The 16,323-nt window shown below is 41.0% G+C and overlaps 1 protein-coding gene across 1 annotated transcript in view; it reads left to right on the top strand.

Annotated features, from left to right (window-relative positions):
* LOC126251632 (F-box only protein 32) overlaps window positions 1-16,323 on the top strand; it is a 554,853-nt gene that overhangs the window by 462,409 nt on the left and 76,121 nt on the right. The gene's annotated exons all lie outside the window — the stretch shown is intronic.

The following is a 16,323-nucleotide window of genomic DNA, read 5'->3' as shown; positions in this document are numbered from 1 at the left end:
TGTGATGTGGATTGGCGTGGGCGGGCCGGAAGGCTGGAAATAGCCAATACCAGCCGCCGCTGCCGCCCACACAGTTTCGCCCTGCCCTCGACTCTCCTAGTCCACCTTCGTCTTCCTCTTCCTGATTTCTGTACAGTTCTTACCTTCAATTCTATATCGGGGAAAATTTTGCGTAACGCTTTCTGCTTGGCAGTGAGTCGGCGTAGTTTCCACAAAACACACCTGCTGAGGAGTAAAACTACACACATACACCGCCTGATAAAAAAGTAGAAGCACCCAGAATAGTTGGTCGGATGTCAATTAAACTACATACACGTACACACCATCGATCGGTGTGTAAATGCTGCAATTGTCTGCGACAGGTAGAATGGCCGACAAAGTGCATTAATCTGTTCCTGTTTAGTTTTACCAGAACTGGCGGAGTGTCTTTAAGGGGAGTGAACAGTATCAGACGTCGAGTGATCACTGTGAAGAACACGGAAATACCGCGTTCTCATATGAGACACAGTTATCAGCGCGTGGCGGAATTTGAAAGGAACGTCATTGTGCATGTCCATTTGACCTGCTGGTCAAGTCGTGCAGTATCCAGATTTGCGGGACATTCGGCTGTGACAGCAGCCCGTTGTTGGACTGCCTGGGAACTTGAGGGCAGACTTTGAAAGTTACGGTTGACCGTATCTGACCTCCAAAATGGCGAATCGCTCTGTTGTGCACCAAGCGCATCGTAACCGCTTTTCACCAGCGCCTGCCATCCCAGAACAAGTCATGGGCACTCTGCAACATTCTGTAGCATTCCGCACCACTGGTTACATTTTCCTACTTTTAAAGCAAGCTGTCATTCACCACACCAATTAGAAATACTAGTCAGTACCCTCCCCTCTCCCTCCCCCACACACCTTTATGAACATCAGTGTCTAACTAACCTGTAAAATTAGAAAGAATTCTCTTTAAATATTTTAATTTTCAAACTGATGAAAGCTAAATGACATTTTGTTTTTTAGGCGTTTTAAACTATGAAGTAATGAGTCTGAGACAACTGATACTGTCTATTTCTAATAACCTTTATTTATAAATGATGAAGCAATTATCCGTGCATCATGAGTGCTATCTACAGCTCCTTCTTAGAAAATAATGCTAACTATCCACACTGAGGGTAGACACTTGTTACACATCACTCTGCCTAGCAACACTTGCTTCACCCATACCCTGCACACCTATTTAAAATTCGCCAAACTAAAATGTGTGCACTATACTTTAGGCCTACGCCTGATTAGGCAGTAACTGGAAGGCTTCTGGGTGCCATGCTTTGTCTAAAGCCACAGCCGCTATTAATAATAATAATAATAATGCAGATGAAAATAACTCAAGCAGCAGAGAAAACTTTAGGATTAGCCAAGAATAAAAAGAAGACATGGTGGAATGAGGAGTGTGAATAAGCACTAATACAAAGAGCTCAAAAGTGGAGAAAATGAAGATGTTCGGAAAAAGAGGAAGACCTTGAACAATTCAGACAACAAAGAAAAGAAACATCAAAAACAATCCGGAAAATCAAAAAGAACTTTGAAAATTGTCAGCTTATTGAAATAGAGGAAATATCACCAAAAATAATTCTAGAAATTATTACCAAACCTTTAAACATATACTTAAAGGATATCAGGCACCAAGTATTTGTTTCAAAGATGAAAATGGCAACATAGGATTAAATAATAAAGAAAATTGTGAAATTTTAACAAATTTTTTTAAAAAGTTGTTAAACTGTCCCGTTCCAACAGATAAATTAGAATTTCCAGTGACACCTCAAAATCTAGAGGAAGATTTCCCGCCAACAGAGCTAGAAATTCATGAAGCCATCAAAACACTCAAAAACAATAAAGCAAGTGGTAAAGACTCCATTACAGCAGAATTATTGAAGTGGTCAGAACCAAAAAATCATAAAGGATCTACAGCTGCTTTTTGAGAACATTTGGAAAACTGAAATGATTCCAGTTGAATGGAAAACAGCATTAATCCACCCGCTACATAAAAAGGGAGACAAACAAAATGTCAGTAATTACAGAGGAGTGTCACTTCTGCCAGTGGCATACAAAATATTATCAAAAATTCTCCTCAACAGAGTGGTAGATACTTTAGACAAACAACTAGGAGAATATGAGGGTGGTTTTCGAAAGGGAAGATACTGTGCCGAACAAATTTTTAACTTAAAGTCAATAATTCGCCATAGAATGTTAACCAGCAAACCAATACTAGTGTCATTTATAGATTTCAAGAAAGCATTTGACTATATAGACAGAGAAACGATAGATAAGGTCATTAGAGAATTTGGTGTTAAATCAAAACTAGCAAACATAATTTGTGAAACACTAACAGGTACAGTATCTAAAGTCAAATTTATGGGAGAAGTATCTCAGCCTTTTGAAATAAAAACTGGTGTTAGACAAGGTGACGGTTTATCACCTTTACTGTTTAACTGTGTTCTAGAAAAAATTGTAAGGATCTGGAATTCGGAGCTAAAAAATCACAAAATTGAACCAATAACTCTGGGAAGGAAAACAAATGGAATTAAGGTAAACTGCTTGGCTTTTGCGGATGATTTCGCAATACTTTCAGAAAATCTGACAGAAGCAGTTACTCAAATAAACATTCTGGAAAAATTAGCAAACAGAACTGGTCTCAAAATTTCAAAAAAATGGTTCAAATGGCTCTGAGCACTATGGGACTTAACATCTGAGGTCATCAGTCCCCTAGAACTTAGAACTACTTAAAAATAACTAACCTAACGACATCACACACTTTCATTCCCGAGGCAGGATTCGAACCTGCGACCGTAGCGGTCGCGCGTTTCCAGACTGTAGCGCCTAGAACCGCTCGGTCACTCCGACCGGCTCTCAAAATTTCAGCTGAAAAAACAAAATTCATGACAAATATAAAAAATGCACCAAAATACATAGAAACACAAATAGGTAAAATAGAGCGAGTAAATAAATTCAAATATCTTGGAGAAACTATACAACAGAATGGACTAGAAAAATCTGCAATAGATGTAAGAATTAACAAAATGGAAAGAGCATATGGTTTGACTAAAAATATTTACAACAGGAAATGTATATCTAGAAAAACAAAACTAAAACACTACACCACAGTGGTACGACCAGAATGTTTAATTGGATCTGAATGCCTAACGATGAACAATAAGATGAACAAACTAGAGGTACTGGAAAGAAGGATTATTAGAAAAATAATGGGTGCAATGAAAACTGCAGATGGTTGGAAAATAAGAAGTAATGAGGAGATCTACAAAAATATAGAGAAAATATCTGAAGTAATGGCCAAACGAAGATTAACCTTTTTTGGACATATCTACCGAATGGATGGAAATAGACTAACAAAACAAATACTCCTATATTTCTGGAAGAAGAAATCGACAATAGCATGGATTACAGAAGTAAGAAAAGATCTTGAAAGAAACAACATCAAAGAATCAGAAGTAGCAGAAAGAAACCGTTTTAAAAACAAAATACTAAATTTGGAAGGCTTTCAAAGCAGAAGAAATAAAAAATCGGGAACAACATGGACAGAAGAAAGGAAGAGACTTCATGGGGAGAAAATGAGGGAATACTGGAAAAATAGGAAACAACAACAAAGGCAGAAGAGGAACTGAAGTTGTTAACGTGATCCTAGTTGGTCAATACGATGGTAAAAAAAAATTTTAAAAAAAATACAGTGTGGGCCCTGCTGCAGCGTTGTAGCCATTACACAGTTCCAATTATGTTCTGCTGTCAATTAGTTCATTTAGTGTCACGAAACGAATAATTAAGCAATTTCTAGTCTATTTAGAGAACTACCTACAGCTCAGAGAAGGCATTTCCATGATATATTTAATCATATGCGATGTAAATGGCAAAGCCTTACTCTCATAAATGCATGGTACAATGCATGTGGGTGGCGGGTAGACTATGTGAGGAAGATAAAAAAAGGTGAAAGATTTATTCATCTTGAAGGGAAACATAATGATCATACACTCATTTCACTAGATGTAACCTCCACCTCATTGCGTCAGCCTTAATTCTCGTATTTGAAAATATGTCATTAATGGCAACATATGTAATCATTATTACAGTCTTACGAAATGGTAATAATATCAAAGACCTTTTAAAAATAGTTTAGGTTCGTGACCGAAGCACAATTTAATCGTTTTATTTTTAGACCCCAGAAAATTACATTTATCCTTCAGGATGTAATTACCCCCAGGTCGGGAACCACTGCCCCACAGTAACTCAAGGACGACACCCTCCCACACACGTCAGCGTTGTCAGCAAACAACCTTAAATAGCTGGTCACGCTGTCCAGCAGATTATATATATTTTGGGAAATACGTACACATTTCGGTTGTTGTTACGGATTTATAATCCTTTCCATGTTCCAGTGTAGTAAATGATCTACGCACTTCCTTCACTCCTAGATTTCATTCTGTAGGCGCAGCTAGTTCGTTCACTGAATATAATGTGGAGGCGCACGATGGGTTCACTCAGCTAATATAAGTTGAGACACAAGGGAATTTTCACTTCATTGGGGGCGTCAGGTAGACTGTAGTAGGTTTTCATGTACAAATTCAGAACACTATACAAGATGTAAACAGTTACTGTTTACAACATACCACAATGGTGTACGTGAAATCGAGACGAACAAATTGATGCAGGACACTTGTATATCAAGCCGGGAAACAACCTCAAATTGACCTACAAAAACCATCACTACAGCTCATACGTAATGAACACATCGAAAAGAAAATATTTCAAATTGCAATGAAGTCATAAAATCAGTTGCCCATCTCTTTTATGTAAGGCAGTTAACGACCACTGGATCGTTTTGACCGTTTAATAATACAGACTCATCCAGTTGCCTATCTAATAGCATCTAAGGGCAACAGATATTTGTCGTCCACTTTTGGGTATTTCCCGGCATTTTATATTAAATTACTTGTCTCAGCTTCATCATCGTCTCTTCGGGGTTTTTTAAAGTTTAAAGGAACCGCAGCTTTCAGTGTCACTAAAACGGTTTCGTACTCTCAAGCAGTATTTGGAAGGCTATCCACCCGTCCACAGCTCGTGGTCTCGCGGTAGCGTTCTCGCTTCCCGAGCACGGGGTCCCGGGTTCGATTCCCGGCTGGGTCAGGGATTTTCACCTGACCCGAGATGTTGTCATCATCATCATCATTATTCATCCCCATTACGGTCGGAGCAAGGCAATGGCAAACCACCCACCTCCGCAAGGATCTTCCACCCGTCGCCGTTGACCGAGACTAGAAAGAGGGCTTCGCCTGCAATCTCGCCGAGCTACCAACGGAGTTTTATATATGAAGTTAAGGGAGAATCTTTCGACAATCGGCTTAGTATCTTCGCGCTACAGATACATTTGTGCAACGACTGCACACATGCGTCTAACTTATCTTTACTACCAAGCGAACGAGTGGCGCAGTGGTAAACACGGACTGAAGACGTTTGAAAAATCCTCCTCCAGCCATCATTATTTAGGTGTTCTATTTTGCCCCCATATCGCTCAAGGCAAATGCAAATGCCGTGATGCTTCCTTTGAAAAGAACACGGCTTCCTTTCCAATCGGAAGAGTGCCCCAGGAAAATTGTTGGTAAAACTGAGCCATTCAATTCGGAACATGTTTCCAAATCCTGTACATTCTTCAGAAGATCTAGCTCAATTTTTTGTATACTGGTTGCTGCAGACTGCTTAGGGAGCAACACGTCCCACGTGGTTGCAAAAAGATTCTGTAGCGTAAATGAATGTGAAAGAAATGAAGTTTCCATGCCAATTTGTACGAACGTACCTTTCCTCGCCTGGCCTGAAGATAGCGGCAATTGAGGATCTGGAACGTGCCTACTTTTGACTAGCTGGGGAACATGCAAGCATTTTTAAAATTCAAGTATTGCTTGGAATGGTCGAACAGAATAATTAATAACTATTTATTTCAATGAATTTCATGTTTAATTATTATATTTATTCGTGATTTTATTCTTATCCACTTTCTTTTTATTATTATTTGAAACTACACAAGTAATTCGCTTCATAAGTAGAAATAATGTTTAGTTTTGTAGTAATAGTAAAATTTTATACTAACTTTTAGCAGCAATAAGTACCTGTCTTAAGGGTGGAAGGACTTGAAGCAGGAGAGGCACCTCAGGACATTTTAATTTCCACTGTCTATACTTTTACAAGTAAATTCATAAAACTTTGTTAGCATGACCAGGAAGGATTCAGGATTCACACTCGTAGCAGCGAAAGTTCAAAAACATAACAAAATAAATTTTTTTACATGTGAAATTTCATCATTTTTTCACTTACTATTGGTTGCATTTGTTGCTATAGGTACACTTTTCGTCATAAGTAAGAGAGACTGTTCGATGAATTTCACACAGCATACAAACCATACTTACAGGTGTCTGAAACTCTAGAATCTATTTCATTTATGAAAAAATGAATGAGCTGTTACGTTGTAAACTTTATGTTTCGAAAAAAAATTTGTAGTTAATTACTCAATTTTTACCACAATTTTTAATAGATTTGGAAAATTCTAGAGTTTCATACACCTGTAAGTATGGTTTGTATGCTGTGCAAAATTCATCAAATAATCTCTCTTACTTGTGAAGAAAAATGTACCTATAGCAACAAATGCAGCCAATAGTAAGCGAGAAAATGATGAAATTTCACATGTAAAAAAATTTATTTTGTTATGTTTTTGAACTTCCGCTGCTATGAGTGTGAATCCCAAATCCTTCCTGGTCATGCTGACAAAGTTTTATGAATTTATTTGTAAAAGTATAGACAGCGGAAATTAAAATGTCCTGTGGTGCCTCTTCTGCTCCAAGTCGGCCCGTTTGACGTCCTACCCCTCCTTAATGACAGGTTTCTTTTTTTTTTTAAAAAAAAAAGGTCAGAGTGAAAGTCTACAGACAACAGTGTTAGCAGTGATTGGCCACGAAGATGCATCTAGACAGTCAGTGCTGAATGAAGCACCACACACGTGCACCTAAGAGCGGACGAAAGAGAGCACAGTGGCGAAGAAGGAAACAACATCAGGAAAGGAGGCACTAACAAGCTGTCGGACGAAGGAAGTTCAGCTTGAATTAGCTATTTCCAAGAGAGGATTATGAAAACTTTTTGCTAGCAAAACATTGTGTAACATGGTGAATGCAGCTGTGTTGCCTGGAGTTTACGACGCGTTGGTTGCAGTGTTCTTAGTAACGGACCGTGGGATGTGTAAGCAGTCACTGAATTTCAACACCACGCTTCAGACGCGCATGCAACTCTACTCCAACTGATAGTGAAAAACCGGCGACGCACGGCTTTTTTAATAGTAAAACAGAAAAGGAGGACAAGCAACGGGGAAAAACTTCAGAACTAGCCAGACAGTAACTCAGAATACAATACGGTCGCTAGCCGAATTCGGCAACCAGCAGAGTAACACAGCGAAAGGCTACTGTTCAACTTACTCGTAATAACAGCGAAGCCAGATTGATTTACTCCAAAACTGAAAAATTTTAACTGAGATCTACGTTCTGATTAAAACGCGACTAAATGAATCTAAGTCACAGATTTTATGCCTGCTGCTTCATTTGACGTATTTGCGATCCAGGACAGATGCTACAGTTAATTGGTAAACATTACAGAGCGTAAATGCAAAATAACTTTCAGTTGTGCTCTTCTACCAAAATCTGACTCAATCTAGCCGTCAACCTATTACTTTTTCGTGATATTAGGTAACACTTAATGCACAGGTCAGAAACATCCAACACAGCAAGATAGTAAAGCTGATTATTTTTATAGCGCTACAGACAAACCAAAACGCAGATTATACGCAACCAGACAACCTACGCAATAATCTATTAGGATCAGTGCATTTCATCTGTCGAGATTCTTATTTTTTTCCAACTAAACGTAATTTTCATTTACGATATATGTTAGCCAAAGTCAATTGTGGTGAACAGTATGGGTGCGGTATGATTTTGGACCCTAGTTCGAGCAATATGTCATCGTAACGGCCGTTAATTCAGGTAGTGCATTGACATTGCTGAAGGGCACTTTTTTGCGTGTTAATCTGGGTCGCTTCTGCTCCAACTCACTATGCTAACAGCTAGATAACGTAGAAAGATAAGAACCGGTAACCGGTTAGCTTTCTTTCAAAATACCCAATGAGCCACAGAATACAGGTGCAGTGGGCAAAGGAGTTTTTTCTTCAATCCTGTCACCAACGTAAGACCACTGTTCGACTGCACTTTTGTCTTTCTCGTTATAATTAACCGTCGATACACATTTAACTTACAGTCACATAACAAGGTCAGTTGCCTCTGAATTAAGTTTCAACTTATCTTAATACGAATTTGAAACGTCCTTCCTCAAACGTTTTTGGCGTGGAGGTGGATATTCATCGCACATTCATCTTTCCCACAGTGGGAACTCCGTTCACATGTAGTGCCTACCACCAACGTTAGTGCCGCGATTATTGACAGAACGATCTACTGCATGAAAGCACGAATTTTATACGTCTGTCTAGACTGTTGGTTCGCACGAATTTCCCACATCTAAGTTTGTAAATGGCCTGGAGACCCCTTTCTAAATAGCTTTATCATGGCACTCCTGTACTCTGTATGCGTTTATCTATATAGCGAGACATTGATACTCGAGGAAGCTGTCGACAAACAACTGCGTATTACATTTGTTTGAAAATAAAACCATACAGCCAAGTTGGACGTCTACATTTGATCCACAACACATTCAAATGCATAAGGAGGATGGGAAAACGCCAACTGCAAGTATCGTAGGAGGCACGAAAAATACACTGGTATGTTAAACTTAAGGGTGATAGTAACTTTTGTATTATGTATCACTGCCAAGATAGCGCGATGAAACTTGGACCACTCATTAAACGGAAATGGTATAGTATAATACAGAAGATAACTGAAAGAAATAAGAGTTAGGACGAACAAAAATGACACATTTATTCAGAGACAATAATTATACTGAAGTCACCTCCATTCATGATAGTCCAGTGGACATCGTAAAAGATGGGACATAGTTCATAGTAGGGTGTGACCACCACCGACGGCAATGCATCCTCTGCAACGTGCTCCTATACTGGACATCACAGCTGACTATTGATGGATGGTCGTTGGTGCATCTGGACGTGCTGGAATGCGACTCCCTAGAGCATCCCACACGTGATGGATGGGATTCAAGTGCGGTGAACGGACAGGCCAGTCTATTCGCTGAATATCCTGTCGTTCCACGACAAGGGTGTCGATAGGAGTGCCCCAGGAGAGTGTGATAGGACCGCTCTTTTCCCTGAAGGGTGATATTTACAAACGTTTAAAAAAACAACGAAACAACGTAGATGGCACTGAAACAATTAATTTAACGTGGGAAGGGAGTGAGACAGGGTTGTAGCCTCTCCCCGATGTTATTTAATCTGTATACTGAGCAAGCAGTAAAGGAAACTAAAGAAAAATTCGGAGTAGGTATTAAAATCCATGGAGAAGAAATAAAAACTTTAAGCTTCGCCGATGACATTGTAATTCTGTCAGAGACAGCAAAGGACTTGGAAGAGCAGTTGAACGGAATGGACAGTGTCTTGAAAGGAGGATATAAGATGAACATCAACAAAAGCAAAACGAGGATAACGGAATGTGGTCGGGTTAACTGGGGTGATGCTGAGGGAATTAGATTAGTAAATGAGACACTTAAAGTAGTAAAGGAGTTTTGCTATTTGGGGAGCAAAATAACTGATGATAGTCGAAGTAGAGAGGATATAAAATGTAGACTGGCAATGGCGAGTAAAGCGTTTCAGAAGAAGAGAAATTTGTTAACATCGAGTATAGATTTAAGTGTCACGAAGTAAGTTCTGTAAGTGTCCGCAGCTCGTGGTCGTGCGGTAGCGTTCTCGCTTCCCGCGCCCGGGTTCCCGGGTTCGATTCCCGGCGGGGTCAGGGATTTTCTCTCCCTCGTGATGACTGGGTGTTGTGTGATGTCCTTAGGTTAGTTAGGTTTAAGTAGTTCTAAGTTCTAGGGGACTGATGACCATAGATGTTAAGTCCCATAGTGCTCAGAGCCATTTGAACCATTTTTTAAGTTCTGTGAGTATTTGTATGGAGTGTAGCCATGTATGGAAGTGGAATATGGACGATAAATAGTTTGGACAAGAAGAGAATAGAAGCTTTCGAAATCTGGTGTTATAGAAGAATGCTGAAGATTAGATGGGTAGATCACATAACTAATGAGGAGGTATTGAACAGATATGGGAAGGAGTTTGTGGCACAACTTGACTAGAAGAAGGGATCGGTTGGTAGGACATGTTCTGAGGCATCAATGGATCACCAATTTAGTATTGAAGGGCAGCGTGGAGGGTAAAAATCGTAGAGGGAGAGCAAGAGATGAATACACTAAGCAGATTCAGAAGGATGTAGGCTGCAGTACGTACTGGGGGATGAAGCAGCTTGCACAGTATAGAGCAGCATGGAGAGCTGCATCAAACCAGTCTCGGGACTGAAGACCACAACAACGACAAGGCACATGGGGCCGCAAATGTCGGGAAATACCCTCAAAGTGGAAGACAAATGTTGAACATGTGACGTCACCAGACGACGTACCTTGCCGCACGTGCAGCGGTGTAGCCTATCGGTCTGTCGCACCTGATCATCCCAAACCAAGTCGAGGAAGTATTTACGTCGGTGTGGCTCCGGCCTACGTGCCCGATTTCAGCGCGTGGGGCTCAGGGCTCGAGTCTTTAGTCTGGCCTGCAGTTGTTTTTTGCATGGCAGGCAGTTATTTTTTGCACTGCGTTATAATATTGTATGTTGACATTGAGGTAAAATTTATAATTTTATTTACCGGTTTCGTGGTCTCCGCTGATTAACTGCAAAGTACAACAAAAACCTAGCGTAATTTGTAAACAAAAAAAAAAGAAGAGACAAAAGGAAAGAAATACAAAATTAGAACAAATTTTGCTCGGTTACATGGAGAACAATGATTTTGTAACTTACGTGTTTCCAACAGATGACATTTACAAAAGTTGCTCGAAAACAGAGTCGACCCAGAAGCTATTAAGTAGGTGGTCAAACTGCTTGTGATCGTCAGGGTAACACTGACACCGAGCCAAATTTTGCGTAGTAAACACAAGAATACAGTTGCAACAAATTCAAACCCGTACAGAGGGGTTCAGACTAACTCTTCCTCGCGCATCATCCATTTGGAACAGAAAGATAGCTAAATGTTTGGTTGCATATGTAACCACTACCGCACATGGAGCCGTATCTGCTTACGTAAAAAACATAGATTGGTAAATATTTGTAATTTCGGATAATTATTAGGTTAATGCAGGTCATAGCAGATTTTTTTCGTGTTGGTTAGCCGGTTGCTATGGATTTATTTATCCATTTTCATTTTTTATTTGTAGTTTACTGTTGCTATTTGATTTTACATATTGTTATTTTGTCATCTGGACATAGCGAGTGGAGTTGTGAACGCTAGAAAATGGAGAGCCAAGTGGAGACATCGGAACATTTCCGGCATATTCTTCTGTTTGAGTTCAGTAGAGGGGTGACAGCTGTGGGGGGCAGCTAGAAACATTTGCGCCGTGCATGAGGATAATACCATTGGACATAGCACGGCAAGAAAATGGTTTTCCCATTTTCAGGAGGAATTTCTTGCCATTAGTGACTGTGTTCAGGAACACCGTCGAGATTTGATGGAGATCATTTAAACGTATTAATTCACAATTATTCACGTCAGTTTGCTCGAGACCTGGAAAATGTGATGACCTGCGATCATTCCATCATCGAGCGACATTTGCGTGCAACTGAGAAGCCAAAATCACAAAAATCGGCGGGTGGCCATATGTGCATCTCTCTTGGTCGTCATCAATTGGCTCATGAACAAAACCGACTATTCCTATCGTGTATCGTTACTGCTGACGAGAAATGGTGTCTTTATGCTAACATAGCGAAAATAAACGAATGGTTGAGCCCAAATAAAGCAACAGCTCTCCGTACAAAGACCTGCGCGCATCCGCAGAAGATAACATTATGGATCTAGTGGAGCAGCGATAGTGTGATCCACTAAGAATTACTTCCCCGAGGTGTACCCATAGCTGCTTACATTTTTTTGCCAACAACTGAGAACAACAACCAGGAAGTCTGAGTGATGCGATGCTACTCCACGATAACGCCTGCCCGCATTCTGCTAGACTGACAAAAACACTACATGAGAGTTGGGTTGGGAAGTCATTCCGCACCCACTTTATTACCTGATCTTGCGGCCTCAGACCTTCACCTTTTCCGCTCTGTATCGAACAACCTTCAAGGAAATTCCTCTAAATGGTTCAAATGGCTCTGAGCACTATGGGACTTAACATCTGTGGTCATCAGTCCGCTAGAACTTAGAACCACTTAAACCTAACTAATCTAAGGACATCACACACATCCATGCCCGAGGTAGGATTCGAACCTGCGACCGTAGCGGTCACGCGGTTCCAGACTGAAGCGCCTAGAACCGCACGGCCACACCGGCCGGCGGAAATTCCTCTCCGGATGAAAATTCGCACCGAACATGGCTCGGGGAATTCTTCGCCTCAAAACCACTTGATTTCTACAGTCGCGCACTTGATTTCTACAGTCGCGGAGTCGTTGACAGACTGTTGTAAATAGTGAAGGAGAATGAATTATTGGTGCATCTGCTGTGTTTATAAAACGTGTGGATAAAAGCTACGAACTTATGCACTAACGCAATTATGCGCTGACAGAAATGGAATGTGTTACACCAGAAAACGACAGTGCGATGTAACTACAACTCTGCGAAGATGTTCATCATATAACTGGTATTACGCGATAATATTTTTATTTCATTCCGAACTAACGTTCGTCATACGCACGAGTAAGAAGTGTGCCCCCAACGGTATTGAATACACTCTCGTATTCGTTGTGTCATTGTAATAAACAGCCTCGTAATATCATGTTGAGGACAATCTCGCCATGTTTGAAACACAAGATGTGTCAGTTCATTAAGATCACTGGCTGGATACTGATAGTAAAGATACGGTTCGTATACTCAAAACTGAATTCGGTCGTCCGAAACAGTTTCACCGCGGAAGATCGTAACACGATCCCTACCTTCAGTCATCGAACGAACTTGGAAGTGGCAGATATTGAGGTAACTGATAGTTATGCGAAAGAACTTGCTCCTCTTCTAGCAGCAGTTTATCGTAGGCGGCTGGAAAAATAACGGTCCCAAGTGACTGGAAAAAGCGCAGGTAATTCCCGTTTTCAAGAGGGGTCGGAGGACAGATGCACATAATTATAGACCTATATCGTTGACGTCAGTCTGTTGTAGAACTATGGAACATATTTCGTGCTCTTGTATTATGACGTTTTTGGCGAACGAAAACCACGCTGTAAACATCAATAAGTATTCCGCAAACTGAGAGCTCGCGTAACACGGCTCGCTTTGTTCCTCCGTGAGATCCACAGCGCCGTAGACATCGGCGCTCAGGTTGACGTTGTGTTTCCCGATCTGACATCGTCTCGTACTGGCTTTTAGTGAAAAAAGTTCTAGCTTACTGAGTATCGTACCAGATTTGTGACTGCATTCAATGCTTCCTTTTAGATAGAACTCAACACGTCGCTCTTAACGGAACAAAATCGACAGATGTAAATGTAATTTCTGGAGTACCCCAAGGAAATATGATAGGACCGTTACTGTTTACAATGCACATAAATCATCTAGTAGAATACGTTGGTACCTCTCTAACACTGTTCGCAGATGATGCAGTTGCCTATAAGAAATTAGTAACACCAGAAGAAAGTAACTATTTGCAGAATGACCTCCAGAGAATTGATGAATGGTGCAGGCTCTGGTACTTGTCCCTGAACGTGAATAAATTTAACATACTGCGCATCCATAGGCAAAGAAATCCTCTACTGTACAGTTATATTATTGATGACAAACTGCTGGAAACAGTAACCAGCATACAATATCTAATCTATCCGGAGTCACCTTAAGTGGAATGACCATACAAAACAAGTAGAGAGAAAAGCAGATGCCAGACTGAGATTCATAGGAAGAATCATGAGGAAATGTAACTCATCCACTAAAGAAGTGGCTTACAAGGCGATTCTTGAGTATTGTTCATCAGTCTGAGACCCTTACCAGGTATGACTGAGAGAAAGAGAGAGAGAGAGAGAGAGAGAGAGAGAGAGAGAGAGAGAGAGAGGAGATCCAACGAAGAGTGGCACGTTTCGTAACGGGATCGTTTAGTCTAAGCGAGAGCCTTCCGGACACGTTCAATAAACTCCAGCGTCAGACATTGCAAGAGAGTCTTCACTTTGTGCATTATGCAGAGGTTTGCTATTGAAACTTTGAGAGAGCACTTTCGGGAAGTGTCAGACAGCATATCAACAATCATTCTCCCCCCTCCCACGCGCCATTCGCGAATGAAACAGGGAAGAGTTATCAGTTTGTGGTACCAGAAGTACCCTCCGCTACACATTGTCACGTGGCTTGTGGGTGTCGTGCCTTGTGGGCGACAAATCAGCCCAGTCAATGATGTGTACATTGCTTACGGCATTTTTGGTACGAAATGCAGTTTACGATTTTACATTATCCTGGTAGATTATGCCATTTGGTATCTTCGACTTAAAAGTTGAGACAGCAGCGTTTATCACTGTTAACACACACTGGCGTTCTCGTAAAAAATTGCCAAATGAGTCCTGCTGACATATCCAGTGGTTTCCCTCACCATCATTCCAGGAGTTCTAGACGTATAGGTTTTGAAATCACTTCTTTTTGTGACCCTCGACAGGGTCATCTAAAGACAGAATATGCTGAAAAAATAAGTTCCACTTTCTGCCACCAGATGACAATATGGCGCTGTAAGCAGTTAGAATGTGAAATGTTTTGTCGGTTGGCGATGTGTGTTTGTTGGTGTAAAGGGTTAAAACGGTTAAGTTTTCCATACAAAACGCAATGGCTATTGAAAAGAAAGACCCTGCATTGCTGGTAAAGTTATCAGAACGGCAGTAATAGCAACGCTGCATTGCGGGAATATCGTCGACAGAAACAGCTGTGAAGAGGCCCCATGTCAATAAATAGGCTATATATATGATCGAGAAATTTGAAAAAATAGGTGAATTACGTGGCGCAGCAGGTAGAAGCAAGCGCCCCATTCCCATGGCAGTAGTTAATGAACTTGTAGCTATAGCCGACCATGCAACGCATGCCTCAAATTCTACAGCCAGTGCTCGAACTATGTCACGGGAGCTGGCTCTCCCAAGGTCAACAGTTCAAAAGATTTTGCGGCGCATTTTACTTGGTGTCCCTACAAGATTCAGAATGTGCACAAAATGAAGCCCCAAGATAGGCTACAACTCCTTGACTTTGGACTTGGTTTTTTTGTCACGTATAGAAATAGGTGACGTGTGGCTGGGAAATATTTTGAGGTTCTGTTCCGCTCCACGTTGTGCATGAATATACACTGCTCTGAGCGTGTATGACTGTATGGTGTGGTTTCACAAGCTCCTTCATTCTCGGTCCGTTGCTCTTGAGGAAACGACACCTCGCGGGCTGTTAGGGGTACAGTGACATCTGTACGTTATAAGGGTCTCCTTGTGCCACACGTGTTTCCAACTTTGCTAGAACGCAATTATACCATGAAAGATGGGGCGGCACCACATGTCACTTGCCAGTTGAAAGATTTGCTTCGAGAAATTTTCAGTAACGACTGCATCATCTCTAGGCAGTTTCAAGATGTTTAGCTCACCAGATCCCCCGACCTAAATCCATGTGACTTCTGCTTGTTGGAATGTCTTGTCTGTTATAGCAATGTATCCGGACTCTTCCTGATCTGAAGGATTGCATATGACGACATATCGTTCTGATTCCATCGGATATCCTGCGAGCAACTGTCGAACGTGGTGTGTTACTGATCAGCAAGTTGCTATGTCGGGAGAAAATGGGGAACGTATTTTATAATTTGTTGCCAGATCCTAGTAGACGTGCCAGAACCACTGTTATCATTTGTTTGGTCGTTCCACCCCTTTTCCTGCATCCACACCTCACGCTTACTGCTTACAGCGCCATATTTTTAACTGGTGGCAGAAAGTGGAAGCAAAACTTTTATTTTTTCCTCTTACTCCGCGAGTTCATGGATTAATGAACATAGTTACAGTGTTTCAGCGTCGTGAGATGGGTACAGCCCACACTTCAGCACTCGGAACACTGTCAGTTTAATGTAACCATCTGGTATCTCATATTATTGTTTTTTTTTTCA

The sequence above is a fragment of the Schistocerca nitens genome, chromosome 4, assembly GCF_023898315.1.
Source record: "Schistocerca nitens isolate TAMUIC-IGC-003100 chromosome 4, iqSchNite1.1, whole genome shotgun sequence".
Lineage (NCBI taxonomy): Eukaryota > Metazoa > Arthropoda > Insecta > Orthoptera > Acrididae > Schistocerca > Schistocerca nitens.
The sequence above is the reverse complement of the archived record's forward strand: the minus strand, read 5'-3'. Positions and strand labels throughout refer to the sequence as shown.